The sequence below is a fragment of the Equus asinus genome, chromosome X (assembly GCF_041296235.1).
Source record: "Equus asinus isolate D_3611 breed Donkey chromosome X, EquAss-T2T_v2, whole genome shotgun sequence".
NCBI classification, from domain to species: Eukaryota; Metazoa; Chordata; class Mammalia; order Perissodactyla; family Equidae; genus Equus; species Equus asinus.
This window is the reverse complement of record NC_091820.1, coordinates 68,361,363-68,374,677: the sequence shown is the minus strand read 5'-3', so window position 1 is coordinate 68,374,677 and position 13,315 is coordinate 68,361,363. Positions and strand designations below refer to the sequence as shown.

The 13,315-nt window shown below is 37.8% G+C and overlaps 1 protein-coding gene across 2 annotated transcripts in view; it reads left to right on the top strand.

The window, feature by feature from the left end:
- The window catches only part of SATL1 (spermidine/spermine N1-acetyl transferase like 1), a 123,238-nt gene that overhangs the window by 4,868 nt on the left and 105,055 nt on the right, over window positions 1-13,315 (top strand). For both annotated transcript variants that reach the window (XM_044763512.2, XM_014827512.3), the window contains exon 2: window positions 9,227-9,348. The gene's annotated coding sequence lies outside the window, so the exon portion shown is untranslated. The remainder of the gene's footprint in view (window positions 1-9,226; window positions 9,349-13,315) is intronic.

The following is a 13,315-nucleotide window of genomic DNA, read 5'->3' as shown; positions in this document are numbered from 1 at the left end:
CGTTTATTTAAGTCTTCGTGGGTTATTTCATGAGCATTTTGTAGTTTTCAACATTCAGATTCGATATATGTTTTGTTAGATTTATACCTAAGTATTTCATCTTTTTTTGGAACTATTGTAAGTGTGCTTTTTATGTTTTTAATTTCAGTTTCCAGTTGTTCTTTGTCTTTAGTTTTAGGCAGTTTGATTATAATGGGTTTGGGCTTGGATTTCTTTGAGTTTAAACTGTTTGGGATCCACTCAGCTTCTTTTTATTTGTATATTTATGTCAGTTAATTTGCCAAATTTAGGACATTTTCAGTCATTATTTCTTTGAATACTCTCTCAGCATCATTATCTTTCTCCAGTCCTTCTGAGACTTTGATTATATGAAATTTAGACATTTTGTTGGAGTCCTACAGGTCTCTAAGGATTTGTTCATTTTTACAGTCTTTTTTCTTTTTGCTATCCAGATTGGATAATTTCTGCTGCTCTAACTTCAAGATCACTGACTCCTTCCTCTGTCATCTCTATTCTGCTATTGAATCCAGAGAGTGAGGTTTTTGTCAGTTTTTAGTTATTTTGGTTATTGTATTTTTCATTTCTAAAATTTCAATTTGATTCTTCTTTGTTCTATTTCTTTACTGATACTTTATTTTAATATTTTATTCAGGAGTGTTCGTGATTGCTTATTTGAGCATTTTTGTCATAGCTGATTTAAAGTCCTTGTTAGACAAGTCTAAGCTTTTGTCATCTCATCATTAGCATCTGTTGATTGTCTTTTCCTCTGTAAATTGAGATTTTCATGGATCTTCATATGCTGAATAATTTGGTTTGTGTACATTTTGCATAATATATTGAGACCCTGGGTCTTGCTCATATCCTATGGAGTATGTTGATATTTTTAATAGATGCTTGACTTGATTAGGTCAACTGAATGGAGAAAAATGAGAGAGAGAAAAAAAACAAATGGTGTTTTCCCTTACTCTCTTTGAGCTTTAGGAATTCTCTTTTCCTCTCCTCCAGCCAGAACTAGTGGATTTCTCATGGCTCTCTCTGCCTACCCCCCTCACTCACTCCTGTGCTCACTTTTGGGTTTCAGGTTACATCCAGTTCAGGCCAGGGAATACTGGAGGGGGAAAGAAGGGTAAATTAACCACTGGTTCAGTGGTACTTTGAATTCTGGTTTTCTTTGCTGATCCTCCTGCTGATGTTTACTTTTCAGAGTTCTCAAACAGCTCTCTGTGCAGTCTGTCCTTGTTTTATATTTGAATTCAGTAGGAGATAAAGAGAAGAACGTGTTTACTCCATCTTAACTGAGAGCAAAAGTTTCAAGGTAAACATTTTCAATTGTTTGAAATTTATTTAAAAATCATATTTTTAAAAAAATTTTTACCAAAAATGTGATGAATGCTCAACTGTATCAAATGCACTTGACAGACAGTTTGAGTACAATAACAGTTAAAAACTGATCATTAGATTTGGGAGTGTGAAAGTTATTGGCGATCTTGACCAAACGTCTTTTGGTAAAGCGGTGGAGACAAAAGCCTGGTTGGAATACGTTCAAGACAGAATTGGATGAGAAAAAGTGAATATAATGACTAGAGGAAACTCTTGAGTTAATAAGTTAAGGCTTTAGAGACCTGAGGCATAGAGGCCTAGTATTAGTCATTCATTCAGTCAGACAGTCATTCATTCATTTATCACCTATTTGTTCAATAAAGATTTAGTACCAGGCACTTCTAGACACTGGCAATGAAGATGAGAACAAGACAGTCTCTGCCCTCATGGAGTTTACATGCTTATAAAGATCTAATGTTTAAGTCAAAGCAGGAGTGAACTCACACGGACCACTCACCACTTTAGGGACTATGGCCAAAACTTTAAAACTTGCCTCAGTTTCCTCATTTGCAAAATGAGAAGTTAAAGTGTACTTCACCTCATAGGATTGTGAGAATTGATATGAGAATTAAAAGAGGGAATCCTTATAAGCGTAGTCAAATGCTTGATACATAGTAAAAACTCAATAAGTATTAGCTATTTTTAATTAATCTTATTATCATCTTTACTAACAGAACAATTTGAATATGTCTCTTCCCTACATTCTTTTCTGGGAATCTCAGATGATGTACTCAAGGCTAAATATCTATGAGTAGCCATAGACTTGCTTAAACTTTGTTTGTGTGCTTTAGAATAGTCCAGTGATATGCTGATAAACAGTCTGGGGAAAGATGGGAACTTTGATTTACAGTGTTTCCTGATTTCCGTGATGTAAAATACTCCCACCATGGACAATTTTAAGCTACCAATGTGACATCATTGAATACGGACGTTGAAAGAGATGCACACGATTGGCTTTAGGAGTCAGTACATATAGCTCTAACATGCCATTGCAATACCCCTGCTATTTCTTGAGTTCCTGTAATAGGAATCTACCTCACATCAAACTAAGTAAGATTTAGGCAACTTGTGACTGTTTTCTGTAATGTTACAACTACTTTGGAAAAGGCTCTGGCAGTATCTACTAAAGCTGAACATACGCACACCCTGATACCTAGCAATTCCTCTCCTGTCAGATATGCATACATAAACACAACAACAACTACAATATGTATAAGAACCTTTGCAGCGGCATTATTCAAAATAGCCAAAAATTGGAAACAAACCAAGTGTTATCAAGTCATTCATTCATTCATATTCTTTGGGGGCCTACTATGTGCCAAACACTTGTCTAGTGTGTCTCTGCCTCTTGAAGCTTACATTCTTAGTTGAGGGATACATATAATAAAACTAACAAACAGATGCATACAAATTGTGGAAAGTGTTATGAAGGAAAAGGAGTGAGCGCTCAGGTAAAGCCTCTCTGAGGAAGTGATATTTAGGCTGAGACCTAAAGTTTGAGAAAATTTTAGTCAGAAGAAGAGTTGAGTAAAGAGCGACACACACAGAGAGAACAAGCATATCTGAAGGCTCTGAGGCCAGAAAAATCTTTATGCATTTAAGAAATTGAGAGAAGGCCACTGTGGCTGGATCATAGTAGGTGACGGGGAGAGCAATGCAAGATGAAGTTCAAGGCAGAGCCCAGATCATTCAGGGCCTTGTAATGAGTTTGGATTTTATTCCATTCACAATAAGAAGTCATTGAAAAACCCTATCAATTCTACCTTCTAAATATTTTTTTTCTATTCTCCATCCCCAGGGCCTCTATCATATTTCAGGCTGTTATCATCTCTCACCTGGATTGCTACAGTAGTTTCCTAACAGATCTCTTAAGTGGTTCTGTCCCCTTCCTTCAGTCTATCCTTTTCACACCCATAAAAGAGATCTTTTAAAAATGCAAATCTAATCATTCTGCTATCCTCTTTAAATCCTTCAGTGGTTCCCCTTTACTCTATAAGATAAAGTTCAACTCCTTAACTAAGCTTGTAAAACCTAGTGTGAAAGACTACATCATGACTTTCATGGGCCCTAGAGACTTTTGCCTTGCTCCATAAGAATATGCTAAAAATTCTGTTTTATGACTGTGTTGGTATAAAGATTAATATGATTCAGACTGGATTCATTATTATATGTTCATTATTATTATATTCCTTTTTTCCTTCTGATTTTAAAATAAAGTTAAAACATTTTCATGACCTTTAAAGGTCCTAGGCACAGTGCCTGTTGTACTTAATGGATATGTCAACCCTGCTGGTGTGCTTTAGCTCCAGCCTAACTCTCTAGATTCACTTACTGATTAATTTAAAAAATATTTATTGAGCACCTCCTGTATGCCAGACACTGTTCTAGGAACTGGGAGTACATCAGTGGGAAAAAAAAGACAAAAAGCCATGACTTCATATTGCTTCCATTCTATTGAGGAGGGAGGGGAACAAAAGGTAAACAATTGATTAAGTAAAATGAGGAGTGTGATAGACAGTGATGAAGCAGGGAAGGATAAGAATTTGGAAGATGGTTTGCAATTAAAAGTAGAATGTTAAGGGAAAACATTATTGAGAATATGTTATTTAAGCAAACACTTGAAAGAGATGAGGGAGTGAGCTAGGTGGATATCTGGGAGAAAAACATTCCAAGTAAAGGGAACAGCAAAGGTTCTCAGACAGGAATTTGGCTAGTATATCACTCAGTAGCCAGGAGGCCAGTGTGGCTGGAGTCAGAGAGATAAACGTGGATCAGATTGTGGGCTTTTTACCATTATAATAACTTTGACTTTTTCTCTGATGGAAATGGAGACCTAATGGAGGATTTTGCCTATGGAAGTGACATTATTTGACATATATTTTTAAAAAGATCATCCTGGCAGCTGTGTTGAGAGTGGACTACAACAGTGCAAAGGGTGAAGCAAGGAAACCATTTAGGAAGTAATTACAATAATCCAGATGAGAGATAATGATGGCTTTGACCATGGTGGTAGCAGTGGGTGCTACCCACTGCTTGGATTCTAGATATATTTTTAAGGTAGACTTAAAATGTTTCACTGATGGATTGGATGTGGGGCAGAGAGAAGTCAAGGATGACTCCAAAGTTTTCAGTCTTGAACAACTGGAAGGATGGAGTTGCTATCAACAGAAATGAGGAAATCTATAGAAAGGAAGCGTGTTTTTTATGAGTTCAGTTGTGGATCAGTTAAGTTTGTGATGCCTGTTCAATATCCAAGTAGAGTGCGAATTTCAGGGGAAAAGTCCAGGATATAGATATAAAATTTAGAGATGATCAAGAAAGAGTGTAGATAGAAAAGAAAAGGACTGAACTCTATGGAAGTGAATTGTTTAGAGATCAGAAAAGTGAGAATAAACCACCAAAGGAGACTGAGGAGATAACAGCAAGGAAGGAGGAAAACTAGTAGAGTATGTTATTTTGGAAGCCAAGTGAAGAAAGTGTTTTGAGAAGGGAGTGATCAACTGCATCGAATGCTACTGATAGTTCAAATAAGATGGTGACTGAGAATTGACCACTGCATTTAGCAACATCGAGGTCAGTGGGAGTTCCAGTGGAGTGGTAGGAGTAAAAGCCTGGTTGGAATGGATTCCAGAGAATGGGATGGGAAGAATTGGAAACTATGAATGTAAAACATTCTTTTGAAGAGTTTTACTCTAAAAAGACAGAAAAATGGGGCAATAGCTGGAGGAAGATACAGGGTGTCTTTAATGTGGAAGATTATAGCATGTTTATATGTGGATTGGGGCTGACCCAGTAGAGAGGGAAAAATTAATAGTGCAGGTGAGAAAAATGAGAATTACTGGAATGACATCTTTGAATAGGTAAGAGGGAAGGGGTTCCAGTGCAGAAACGAAGGGATCTGCCTTACCGGGGAGCATGAATAATGGCGAGAGGGAGGCAGAATATGTGTGCACTGTTGCAGGTAGGTCAGTAGGATGTTCTCTTCTGATTGCTTGTGGAAAATCTCTCTTTTTAATACTTCTTCATTATGGAAAAGCTCAAACATATATAAAAATACACGGAATAGGATAATGAACCTCCATGTTCCCATCACCCAGCTTTAACAATTATCTGTTCGTGATCTATCTTGTTTTTCCTATAGCCCCGCCTATACTCTCTCCTTTCCTCAGATTATTTTGAAGGAAACCCCACATGTCATATTATTACAACCATACATACTTCGTTATATGTCTCTAAAAGGTAGCTCTTTAAAAAATATAACCACATTACCACACCTAAAAGATTAGTTCCTTAATATCATCAAATTTCCAGTGTTCAAAATTCTCCAATTGTCTCTTAGCAATGTTTGTTTGAAACAGGATCCAAATAAGGTCTATGCATTGCAATTGGTCGATGTGTGTATTCAGTCACTTTTAATCTATAGATTCTCTTTCCAACTATTTTCCCTTATTTATTTGTTGAAAAAAACTGAGTATTTTGTCCTATAGAATCTCCCACAGCCTAGATTTTTCTGCTTGCATCCTCATGGTCACTTTTAACATGTTCTTCGTTCTCTGTAATTTCTCTTCTAGAAGTTTAGTGAGATTTGGGATTTTGCAAGAATACTTCGTAAATGGTATTGCATACTTCCATCAGGAGGCACATAATGTCCAGTTGCCTCTCTTGTTAAGATGTTAGCAGCAATTGATGACTTTTGCTTAGACCTATGAATTCATTAAGAGTTTCTGGAATTAGCTGGAATACTTCTAAAATGAGAAACTTCCCCTCATTCCTGATAAGGTTACACTACTGTACAGTTGGAAGTTTTATTTTGATTGCTTCAATTTTCTCAGAGTAAAATAGGCAGGAAGGTCATCAGCTAAAGTGAGGAGAGATAGGCGATGTTGGAGATTTGAAAAGGAGAAGATATGAAATCGACATGTAGGAGAGTGGGAACATGATTGGACTAAGGAAATTTAGTATGATTGCTAGGTAGTAGTAAGAGCACAGGCAAGGTTCATGGTCAAGAATCTGGAGACTAGTAAGTGTGGTTGTGTGCTTTTCTCATGCAACTTTCAGCTGCATGAATGCAGGTAAAAGTAGGTAAAGAAGTTGATTTAACCAGGATTGAGTTTTGGCAGATGAGTACAAGCAAGGAAAGGGCAAGAATGTTGATGGTATGTGCCCAGAACTGATTATAATCATGAGCCATGGAATTTGAATTAGGTAAAGGGGGAAGTGAAGGCATGAGAATGATGAGGAACGGTGAAAAGCTGATAGGGTCAAAGGAGTGCATATCCTGTGAAGACTGAAGAATTTAAAAAGTCAAGGTGCTAAAAAGGAGTGTGCTGCCGAGATAGGAGGTGTTGATCAGATAGTGGAATGTTTAAAAATTGAGATTATGGAGAGGATAATGACTAGGGCTAGGGAAAGACTAGGGGAGTAAATGGCTGAAGTGAAGTGAGGGACAAGATCCCTGGAAGAGAAAAGATCAAGGAAATGAGAGGCCAAGGAATTAGAAACTTCATTAATCTAGATATTGAAATCATTAAGTGTTATGACAGTTAGTGGGCCAGAAGCTAATCTTCTCAAGAAATGACTGGTATAACTCCAATAAGGAGGGGTAGTATATAAGCTCCATGTAGGCAGGGATTTTGAATGTATTTTTTTCCATTGTATCCCCAGCTCTTAGAATAATACCTATCATATAGTAGGCTGCTCAATAAATGATTATTATATGAATGAATATGTGAATGAATGAATAAATGAATGACTTGAAATTCTAAGCTGGGGAGTGTTTAGGGAAGAGAGTGAGTGTATGGTCTGGAAGTGACAATAAGGTGTAAGTAGGACATTTAACCCACCTCTAGGATTTGAAAGATACAGGAAAGAAAACAGTTGCTACTTGATAGGACTTTCGGGGAAGCATTGTCTTCATGAGAGCTAGCATTCCTAGATCAAGAAGGTAAAAGGAATGTTCAGAAAAGAGGTTGAGTATATAGAGAATTTTTCTGGTGATGAACTGTAAGTTCCAGTAGACACTGTAGAAGAGATTTAGGAGGTTGTGATGAGTGGGGAAAAGGGTCAAAAGGAGAATGTGCAGAGTTGTATGCAGATTAGAGTCTCAGGATTTGGAATTTCTGGACTTCTTTAGGTGATTGAAGTAAACAGAGATAAAAGGTGTAATGAGCTGATCCTGATGATCTCAGAGCAAGTAATGGTTGTGAAGCTGTGAGTGTTGACCGTGAGAGGGAGAGAGATGAGGATCCTGCAAGGATCACAGAGAGATATGAGGCTGATTCTTCATTCATGTAATGAAAAGGTAGAGATCAGGTTAGAAGGTGTGGCTCCTTCCTAAATTCCTGGAGAACAGAAAGCTCTGGGGTTCCCTTTTGATTCTTGTGTATCATAGTGTTGAATGCCAGGGATCCTTTTTGACTACTGCTAAAGTTGAACATTTCAAGAAAAGAGATATCTCCTGCATATGCTCTTTATGTTTCAGCTATACTTGAATTACTTGCAGTTCCCTCAATCCAGCATGCTCTCTCAGATCTCTTTGTCTGCTAGTCTCTCTTCCTGGAATATCCTCTATATCTGTTCTCCATCTAACCAAAGTGTTCCTACTCATTCTTCAAGACTCAGGTTAGATATATCTTTCAATACAAAGTCTTTCCCCTTCTCAACATCCAAGGCAGGTTTAGGTACTTCCTCCTATTGTATCCTTTAGCCCTCTATAAATATACAATAACACTGAAGTTTTTATTGAAACTTTTGTTGGGATAGTGTAGATTCACATGTAGTTGTAAAGCATAATACAGAAATATCTCAGGCACCCTTCACCCAGTTTCCCCAATGGTAACATCTTGCAAAACTGTAGTACAATATAGCAACCAATATAGCAATTAATTGTATTAATTGACATTAATACAATGCACCAATCTTATTTGTATTTACCCACTTTTATTTGTATTTGTGTGTGTGCGTGTGTGTGAATTTAGTTCTATGCAATATTATATGTGTAGGTTCTGTTATCCACCACCACACTAAAGATACAGAACAATTCCATCACCACAAGAATCCCTCTTGTTGCTCTTTTATAATCACGGCAAACTCTCCCATCTCCTCAACCCCACCCCTGACAACCACTAATCTGCCCTCTATTTCTAAAATGTAGTCATTTCAAAAACTGTTATGAAAATGGAACCATACAGTATGGGATTGGCTTTTTCACTCAGCATAATTCTTTGGGATCCATCCAGGTTGTTGCATGTATCAGTAACTGATTCCTTTTTATCATTGTATTACATCATATAGATGTATCACAGTTTATTCATTTACCAGTTGAAGGATGTTGGCTTTTTACCCCCAATTTTGGCTACTATAAATAAAACTTCTATTAATGTACAGGTTTTTGTGTGAACATAAGTTTTCCTTTCTCTTGGATAAATATTCAGGAGTGGAGTTCTTGATATAGTGTAAGGACCAGGGAAGTCTGTCTCCTCTCATCAGGAAGGCAAAAACTTTCCCAGAACCCTCTCCCCATCATACTCCCCCTTCAATCTCATTGGCTGGAACTAGCTGCAAAGGAGGCTGGAAAAACAGGGACAACCTTAGATGTCAAAAACAAAATTGGGATTCTCTTAGCAAAGGTGAAGGGGATATTGGTTATGAAATTAACAATGCCTGCTAAAATGTCAATCTCTGAGAACAAAAGAAACTGAATAGGAGAAAGTGTATCATAGTAGTTGTAGTGTGCTGAATGGTGGGCCTCAACGAGGTATGTCTATGAGCCAATCCTTGGAACCTGTGAACATTGCTTATATGGCAAAAGATGTCATTAGCTTAAGGATCTTGCTTGTCTGTTAAGGTAGACACAGAAGAGGAGACAGAGACACACACAAAGGAGAAGATGATGTGAAGATGGAGGCAGAGATTGGAGTGATATGGCCACAAGCCAGGGAATCCCAAAGCCATCAGAAGCTGGAAGAGGTAAGGAATGGATTCTCCCCTAGAACCTCTGCAGGGAAAGTGACTGTGCCGACACCTTGAATTCATGGTTTTGTATTCCAGATCTGTGAGAGAATATCTATTGTTTGAAGTCACTCAATTTGTGGTAATTTGTTATGGCAGCCACAGGAAACTAACACAGTAGTTGAGAGCACTGACATTAGAGTCAGATCTGAATTCAAGACCTTCCTCAGCTACTTAGGACTATGACCTTAGAGAAGTGACTTCACTTCGCCATGTTTGAGTTTCCTCATCTTTGAAATGGCAACACAACATAAAAACATTTAGCACTGTGTGGCACATAGTAAGAATTTATTAGCTTTTAACCAATAGCCAGAAGTGGAGCTACAAAGGAAGGCAAGAAAAGCACTGAAATTAGTAAACAATCTTTCTCTCTCTCTCTCTCCCAGTGTTATCGTTTCCATAAAGAACACTTCATTTTCATTTTGTAATCTGAAAGCAGTAGGCAGTATACTCCCTACTATGATTTGTGCCTGCATTCATCCTCTACATCCAGAGGCATAAAAGTGTATAATGCCTTCTTCATTCCTATACTTAAGAATATATTCTTTTCCTCTGGATCTGAATACATGATTTTGCGGTGTTTACAGAGAAAATATCAGAATGTTAATGTAGTGACAGATCTGGTTATATCTGTTAAGATAAGGCTCTGGGCATTGAAATACTAGCCTACTACAGCTACCAAGGGAGTTCCACAATATCAGTAATGAGTTCACTAGTGATAAGTACTGTTGCTTCAAGGAGCCCTGGGCAATAAAGTAATTTAATATATAGTAGAATACTTCAGTTTAATTATGTGATTCAAAAACAGGTAATATACATGTGTTATAGGTCTTTTTTTGTTTGTTTTGAGGAAGATTAGCCCTGAGCTAACATCTGCTGCCAATCCTCCTCTTTTTGCTGAAGAAGACTGGCCCTGAGCTAACATCCATGCCCATCTTCCTTAATTTGTGGGATGCCTACCACAGCATGGCCTGACAAGCGGTGCGTAGGTCCACACCCTGGATCTGAACCTGTGAACACCGGGCCGCCAAAGCAGAATGTGCGAGCTTAACTGCTGCGCCACTGGGCCGGCCCCTGTTATAGGTGATTTTAAATGGATCTACCTAAGCAGATACCATACAGTTAAAATTTGGGGTTCCCATCAGAAATCTTAATATATTCACCAGTCCTGTATTTGAAAAGTGAGCATGCCATTGCCAACTCTCAGCTTTCTTAAAAGGAAAACAATTCTGTGAATTTCAGGCTTCTAACTAACACAGAAATTTTTGTCTCTTATTTGGGGATAATAACTGGTCCTTTTTCTGACAACACAGAAGGGAAAGCCTGGAAAGTGTATCAGGACTACAGAGTTTCAAGAACTTTTTGAAAAGACAAAACATGTTCTGATTTCTTTACGAATGTTGAAAGCTCCAGACTTTTCAAATTCATGCATAATGGCCCACTACAAAATTGGATGCATTTTAAGAACATGAAAATGTAAAACGTCTTGTAATATATCTCAATAGAAAGTCATTGCTAAAAGAAAGAAAAGTGTTTTCTTTCTAGAAGTAAGATCTAGTAATTTTTCAGGCTTTGCATAAGTCACTCAGGAGATAAGCTTTAGGTAGGAATTTTCCTTTTGAACTCATCTCCAATCTATGACAGAGATAATTACTATGATGGCTATTATCTAGATCAATCTTTCCCTCTGTTCTTCTAGCCCATTACTTCGGACAGTCACTTCTACTTTTGTGTCTACAGATTCAAGCCTGCACCTATTTTGAAAACTATTTTGAGTGACCCTGGGCAGGAGGCATGTAGGAAGTTCCTGCCTAAAAAGGTGTTTGGCTCAGTATCAAGTGTCTCTTTTGTTGCTGATCCCTGTGCCTATCACTTAGATCCCATAATTAGATAGCAACTTTTTGTGGCCTGATTCTTTGGTCTAGGATTTTTGTTCCCCAGTCAGCAAGCCTGGGTTTCTGATCTCTGGTCATTGTCCTCCTAGATCTGACCCACTTTCTGGACCTATTCTCCTTATCGTGGCTCATCCTCCAGGATTTGGATGATGCGACATAATGACTGGAAGGGAGCTGAGAGGTCATGTAGTCTAACCTCTTCATTTTATAGAGAAAGAAACTGAAAACTTGACCTCTCTTTTCTCTCTGGTCCTATCACATCTACCTGCATCTCTTGGTCTTAGCTGACTTCCCTGAAATTCTCTTTTCTGCCTTACTCAAAATGTTATCCCTCTTCCAGTCTAATAAAACTCCCAGCCAGGCACTCACCTAATCCTACCAAGTCTCCAGATTACAATTGTCATAAAACAAACTTTGTGAGCAAGGACATGGCATAATTCCTAAGATAGAATATTTTTACTGTCACAGTATCTCAACCAGATGATGTGAAGGCACAAAACTTGAACATGTACTACCTAGACTAATCATAACTAAATATACAGTGTACTCAAAACATCTATCAAGATAAAAGCTTAACAGTAGAGGAAAAATAGAAAATTCCTCTGAAACAGTTAAAAATCCCAGAAGGGATGAATAGTCCTTCAGAAAACAGCATGAACAACTTTGTAACCAAGACTATAAAGTTGTAGCTCTTTCAAGGATAACTAAAACAAGAGCTATTGTGCATAAACTTAAAAATAATCTTAGCTAGAAATTTCTAGTTAAAAAAGTTACGTAAGTGGAATCTTTTATTCCTTGAGAGTTCAGTAAAAAATTCTCTCCTGGTTGAGAACCTATTCATGGGGGTACTTACTGTCTTAAACTGTTACCTGTGCTATTTTTTTGTCTCTCTTTTAGTCATGAGGAGTAAAGGATATAAGGACTTATGATTGTTGCTTGACAGGGTCAGAAAGACAAACCAAAATCGTCTTTGGAAAAAAAGGAAGCAATTAAAAAGCAAATTGCCTTTGTCACTATGAGGTAGTTGTAGGAGTCAACAAAACAGACCTGACTGTAATTTCATAATTAGGTAGTTAAATCAGACAATCCAGGTGGCATACACCAGAGGAACAGACAGGATTGAAAAGAGTAAATACTGTATTTGTGTGCAAAATTTGGAAAGGTCAGCTAAGGAAGGTATAGTTAAGCATATACTGTACATTCAAACGTGATGTTTATTCCTTGGAGTGCCAAGAGCATAAAGGATAAGTCATTTGCCCAACGTCCCACAGCTAGTAAGTGGAAAAGCTGGGATTTTAATGCAGCAAGCTGATTACAGAGTTATCTAGCTCGTTAACCACTGTGCTATATTATCTCCTGTAAATACACTATGCCTTTGACTATCCTGGGTCTTTTCCTGCTGTGACTCTAGCACTTACAGTAGAAGCTTCTGATGTCTTCAGTTTATACAGACAAAATCTCTAACTACCCAGACTATGTTCTTATGCCATCCTCATCATGAGGGGACCAATACTCAACATCCAATGTATATTCCTGCTTATATCTGCAGGAGCCAGCTAGAGCTTGCTCTTTCGTTGTATTAAACATCTACAGAAATCCTACCACCCAGGGTCTGGTCCTACATGACTCTCAGGATGAGTAAAGGAAGCTTTCATCAACCTGAATCTTGTTCCTATCCTGGACGCTGTGGCATTTCATACAAAACTTTCAACCACTCAGGAACTCTTTCAGGGCCAGCATAACTTAGAGGCTTTTTTCCAGGATGGCCACATCTTCCACAGAAGAAATGTCTGAATGTCACGGACTTATTTTTGATTAGGTTATCCATGTAATGGGCGCTACACATATGAAGGCCCTAAAAGAGAAGCTGAAAATCCAGTATGACTAGAGCAGAGAGAAAGATGGATAGTGGTGTGTGAAGAAACTGGAAAGAGTATACTGCAGTAGTAACAAACTTTGGAGTCAGGCTAGTTGTGTTTGAATCCTGGCTCTAGTACTAATTGTGTAGCCTCAGGCAAGTTACTAAACTA